We start from the raw sequence: 5,817 nt of genomic DNA, 5'->3' as shown, positions 1-5,817 counted from the left end.
CTAACTGACATCAATAGTCTTTTCAAGAAGCTTGGGTATCAAGCTTTTCTGGACGCATGGATGTTATTTATTTCACACTCCCTTGCAGACTTGTGGGGTACTCATCGAGATATGATGGAAAAAAATCTAAATAACCTTAAGTTATTTAAATTCAGTGGTCGTTGGCTTAAGAATCTTTCTTTTAAATTGGAGCCTTTACATAGAGTACCCGATCTTGCTAGAGAAGAATTATTGTTTAAAGAGTATAATACTCTTTCTTCTGGTGTTTTTGCTCTTCAAAAAAAGATTAACAAGCTTACATCTGAACTGAACACCATGAAAGCTAGACTAGTTAGCATCAGTTTGGAAAGAGAGTAATTGGCTAAACATAAGAAGGCTGCTTCTTCTGTGATATCTTATAGTGATATTTTGTGACTATCATAATTTTCCAACACTTTATTTTGTAAAATATGTAAGACTTTGACAAAATATTTTTTTGCTTTACTGTCTTTATGACTTTCATTGTTACACCTCTTTTTAGATGTTATGTTTTTCTTTTTGTTTAATATTATGCATACTCCTTCAGGAATTTTATTTTTCTGTGCCTACTTGTGTAATAATTTCATTTTGAATACACACTTTTTTTTGCAGGGAGATGGAATGGTTCTAAGAAGAGCAAAATTATTTACTTTTGTTTATTATTATTATTATTTTTACCTTTTTTTTAAAGTAAAAAATGAAGGTACCCAAAAAATTTCTTGTTCTATTTATGCTCTCTTCTTTTTTTTTAAGAAGCTTGCATGGTTGAACATCTCATTTTTTAGAAATATATTATATTGTAAATTTCTTAATATGAATCATTTACAACATAATTTCTAATGAAGTTCTTCCATGCATTATGTGATGCTTGTGAAATTATATAGCATAAATATTGGCTCTTGATAATGAAGCTTTTTGAAATTGAAATCTAACTTTTAAAATTGAAATTATGCATAATACTTCTTGACATATTTGAAATTGATGGGGCAGGTGAATATTCTGTGATATGGGTTCAACAGGATGCAATGTCCGTTAGAGTATACTTTAAAAACAATGTAGGAACCTTCCCATTTGGAAGTCCATTTTAGCAAAGACATCTTCCTCATTATTTCATCTACTGATTTTAGTACTAGATATCCTTCTAGGAACACCCTAGACTGAACATGCTTGTCATAAGCTAATGCTAGTCTTCGGTGGTACTCGTGCATCCTACTTCTCGTAGCTTCTCTTTTTTCTTCTAATTCTTGTAACTCAGTGATGAGCGGATAATTTATACGCTTTTTGGCATTATTTTTTAGTATGTTTTTAGTAGGATCTAGTCACTTTTAGGGATGTTTTCATTAATTTTTATGTTAAATTCACATTTCTGGACTTTACTATGAGTTTGTATGTTTTTCTGTGATTTCAGGTATTTTCTGGCTGAAATTGAGGGACTTGAGCAGAAATCAGATTCAGAGGTTGAAGAAGGACTGCTGATGCTGTTGGATTCTGACCTCCCTGCACTCAAAGTGGATTTTCTGGAGCTACAGAACTCGAAATGGCACGCTCCCAATTGCGTTGGAAAGTAGACATCCAGGGCTTTCCAGAAATATATAATAGTCCATACTTTGGCCAAGAATAGATGACGCAAACTGGCGTTCAATGCCAGCTTTCTGCCCAAATCTGGCGTCCAGCGCCAGAAAAGGAGCCAAAACCAGAGTTGAACGCCCAAACTGGCACAAATACTGGCGTTCAACTCCACAAATGGCCTCTGCACGTACAACACTTAAGCTCAGCCCAACCACACACCAAGTGGGCCCCGGAAATGGATTTATGCATCAATTACTTACTCATGTAAACCCTAGTGACTAGTTTATTATAAATAGGACCTTTTACTATTGTATTAGACATCTTTGAACGCATTGTTCTTAGACCATGGGGGCTGGCCACATGGCCATGCCTGGACCTTCACTTATGTATTTTCATACGGTAGAGTTTCTACACTCCATAGATTAAGGTGTGGAGCTCTGCTGTTCCTCAAAGATTAATGCAAAGTACTACTGTTTTCTATTCAATTCATCTTATTTCGCTTCTAAGATATCCATTCGCACCCAAGAACGTGATGAAGGTGATGATTATGTGTGACGCTCATCACCATCTCCCCTATGAACACGTGCCTGACAAACACTTCCGTTCTACATGAAATAAGCTAGAATGAATATCTCTTAGATCTCTTAACCGGAATCTTCTTGGCGTAAGCTAGAATGATGGCGGCATTCAAGAGAATCCGGAAGGTCTAAACCTTGTCTGTGGTATTCCGAGTAGGATTCAATGATTGAATGACTGTGACGAGCTCCTAACTCGCGATTGCAGGGCGTTAGTGACAGACGCAAAAGGATAGTAAATCCTATTCCAGCATGATCGAGAACCGACAGATGAATAGCCGTGCCGTGACAGGGTGCGTGAGCATATTATTCACTGAGAGGATAAGATGAAGCCATTGGCAAGGGTGATGCCTCCAGACGATTAGCCGTGCCGTGACAGGGCATTGGATCATTTTTCCGAGAGATGACCGAAAGTAGCCATTGACAGTGGTGATGTATCACATAAAGCCAGCCATGGAAAGGAGTAAGACTGACTGGATGAAGATAGCAGGAAAGCAGAGGTTCAGAGGAACGAAAGCATCTCCATTCGCTTATCTGAAATTCCTACCACTGAATTACATAAGTATCTCTATCCCTATTCTATTAGTTATTATTCGAAAACATCATTATCAATTTATATCTGCCTGACTGAGATTTGCAAGGTGACCATAGCTTGCTTCATACCAACAATCTCCGTGGGATTCGACCCTTACTCACGTAAGGTATTACTTGGACGACCCAGTGCACTTGCTGGTTAGTTGTATCGAAGTTGTGAACCATGGTATTGGCACCATGTTCTTGGTGCCATTGCCAGGGGAAGAAAGAGCTATGAATTTTACATAATTAAAGTGTAATCACGATTACGCGTACCAAGTTGCTCACGTTGCCAGGGATTGTTCGAGCCTGGACATCACAATTTCGTGGACCAAGTTTTTGGCGCCGTTGCCGGGGATTGTTTGAGTTTGGACAACTGACGGTTCATCCTGTTGCTCAGATTAGGTAATTTTCTTTTTATTTTCTTTTCAAAAATTTTTCAAAAATATTTCTAAAATTTTCTCATCTGTTTTCGAAAATAATAAAAATGCTTTCAAAAAAAAAATTTTATTCAAAATTTTTAAGAATGAATTCTAGTGTTTCATGAAGCATGTAAAGCCTGGCTGGTGTAAAGCCATGTCTAAATTTATTTGGACTGAGGCTTGCAATTTGTTATCAAGAGCAATATACTCTCGTGTTAAATGCTGAAGCTTGGCTGGCCATTGGCCATGTCTAGTGTTTTGGACTGGAGCTTTCTTTGAAAGCTTGGCTAGCTAGTGAGCCATGTCTAATTCCTGGACTGAAGCTTTAGACTAAGAATGCAAGATTCCTGGAATTCATGTTAAAAATTTTGGAATCCTTATTTTCCTTTTTCAATTAATTTTTGAAAAAAATCCAAAAAAAAAATTAGAAAATCATAAAAAGCAAAAAAAAATATTTTGTGTTTCTTGTTTGAGTCTTGAGTCATGTTATAAGTTTGGTGTCAATTGCATATGCATCTTACATTTTTTCGAAAATATCATGCATTCATAGTGTTCTTCATGATCTTCAAGTTGTTCTTGGTAAGTCTTCTTGTTTGATCTTGATGATTTTTTGTTTTGTGTCTTTTGGTGTTTTTCATATGCATTCTTGAATTCTTAGTGCGTAAGCATTAAAGAATTCTAAGTTTGGTGTCTTGCATGTTTTCTTTGCATAAAAAAATTTTTCAAAATTGTGTCTATGATGTTCATCTTGACATTCAAAGTGTTCTTGGTGTTCATCTTGACATTCATAGCATTCTTGCATGCATCACATGTTTTGATCTAAAATTCTCATGCATTGCATCATTTTTCTTGTTTTTCTCTCTCTTCATTAAAAATGCAAAAATCAAAAAAATATCTTTCCCTTTTTCTCTCATCAAATTCGAAAATTTGGATTGACTTTTTCAAAAATTTTTAAAATCAAATTGTTTCTCATGAGTCAAATCAAATTTTCAATTTGAAAATCTTATCTTTTTCAAAATCTTTTTCTTATTTTTATCTCAAATTTTCGAAAATAACATAATCAATTAATGTTTTGATTCAAAAATTTAAAGTTTGTTACTTGCTTGTTAAGAAAGATTCAAACTTTAAGTTCTAGAATCATATCTTGTGATTTCTTATGAATCAAGTCATTAATTGAGATTTTAAAAATCAAATCTTTTTCAAAAAAAAAAAAACTAATTTCTATCATATCTTTTCAAAATATCTTCTTATCTTATCTTTGTCAAAAATTTGATTTCAAAATATCTTTTCTAACTTCCTAACTTCTTATCTTTTCAAAATTTGTTTCAACTAACTAACTAACTTTTTGTTTCTTAAACTTTTTCAAAACTACCTAACTAACTCTCTCTCTCTAATTTTCGAAAATATCTTCCCTCTTTTTCAAAAATTTCTTTTTAATTAACTAATTATTTTTATTTTTTATTTTTGATTTCAAAAATTTTCGAAAATTACTAACATTTTTCAAAAACCATTTTCGAAAATCACTAACTCTTTTTCAAAATAATTTTCGAAAATTATCCCTCCCCCATCTCATTCTATTTATTCATTCATATCCTAACATCTCATCTCACCTCTCTTTCATCCTCACAGTTGTGTTTCTTCCATTATATTACATTCTTTGTCTCCCCCTCTTCTTCCACTCACACAGGGATCCCTATACTGTGGTATAAAGGATCTCCATTATTATTATTATTTTTCTGTGCCTTCTTCTTTGTCATATGAGCAGGAGCAAGGATAAGAACATTCTTGTGGAAGCAGATCCAGAACCTGAAAGGACTCTGAAGAGAAAATTAAGAGAAGCTAAAATACAACAATCCAGAGATAACCTTTCAGAAATTTTCGAACAGGAAAAGGAGATGGCAGCCGAAAATAATAATAATGTAAGGAAGATGCTTGGTGACTTTACTGCACCTAATTCCAATTTACATGGAAGAAGCATCTCCATTCCTGCCATTGGAGCAAACAATTTTGAGCTGAAACCTCAATTAGTTTCTCTGATGCAGCAGAACTGCAAGTTTCATGGACTTCCATCTGAAGATCCTTTTCAGTTCTTAACTGAATTCTTGTAGATATGTGATACTGTTAAGACTAATGGAGTAGATCCTGAAGTCTACAGGCTCATGCTTTTCCCTTTTGCTGTAAGAGACAGAGCTAGATTATGGTTGGATTCTCAACCCAAAGACAGCCTGAACTCTTGGGATAAGCTGGTCACGGCTTTCTTAGCCAAGTACTTTCCTCCTCAAAAGCTGAGCAAGCTTAGAGCTGATGTTCAAACCTTCAGACAGAAAGAAGGTGAATCCCTCTATGAAGCTTGGGAAAGATACAAACAGTTGACCAAAAAGTGTCCTTCTGACATGCTTTTAGAATGGACCATCCTGGATATATTCTATGATGGTTTATCTGAGCTATCAAAGATGTCACTGGACACTTCTGCAGGTGGATCCATTCACCTAAAGAAAACGCCTGCAGAAGCTCAAGAACTCATTGACATGGTTGCTAATAACCAGTTCATGTACACTTCTGAAAGGAATCCTGTGAATAATGGGACACCTATGAAGAAGGGAGTTCTTGAAGTTGATACTCTGAATGCCATATTGGCTCAGAATAAAATATTGACTCAG

The 5,817-nt window shown here is 35.0% G+C and overlaps 1 non-coding gene across 1 annotated transcript; it reads right to left on the bottom strand.

Moving 5' to 3' along the window:
- Nucleotides 1-5,448: 5,448 nt before the first annotated feature.
- On the bottom strand, nucleotides 5,449-5,556 carry LOC148572453 (small nucleolar RNA R71). Its single transcript, XR_015908196.1, has one exon. It is a non-coding gene; the product is annotated as a small nucleolar RNA R71 (small nucleolar RNA).
- Nucleotides 5,557-5,817: the final 261 nt, after the last annotated feature.

This window comes from Arachis ipaensis, chromosome B3 (assembly GCF_059453495.1).
Source record: "Arachis ipaensis isolate K30076 ecotype BB chromosome B3, ASM5945349v1, whole genome shotgun sequence".
NCBI lineage: Eukaryota > Viridiplantae > Streptophyta > Magnoliopsida > Fabales > Fabaceae > Arachis > Arachis ipaensis.
The sequence above is the reverse complement of the archived record's forward strand: the minus strand, read 5'-3'. Positions and strand labels throughout refer to the sequence as shown.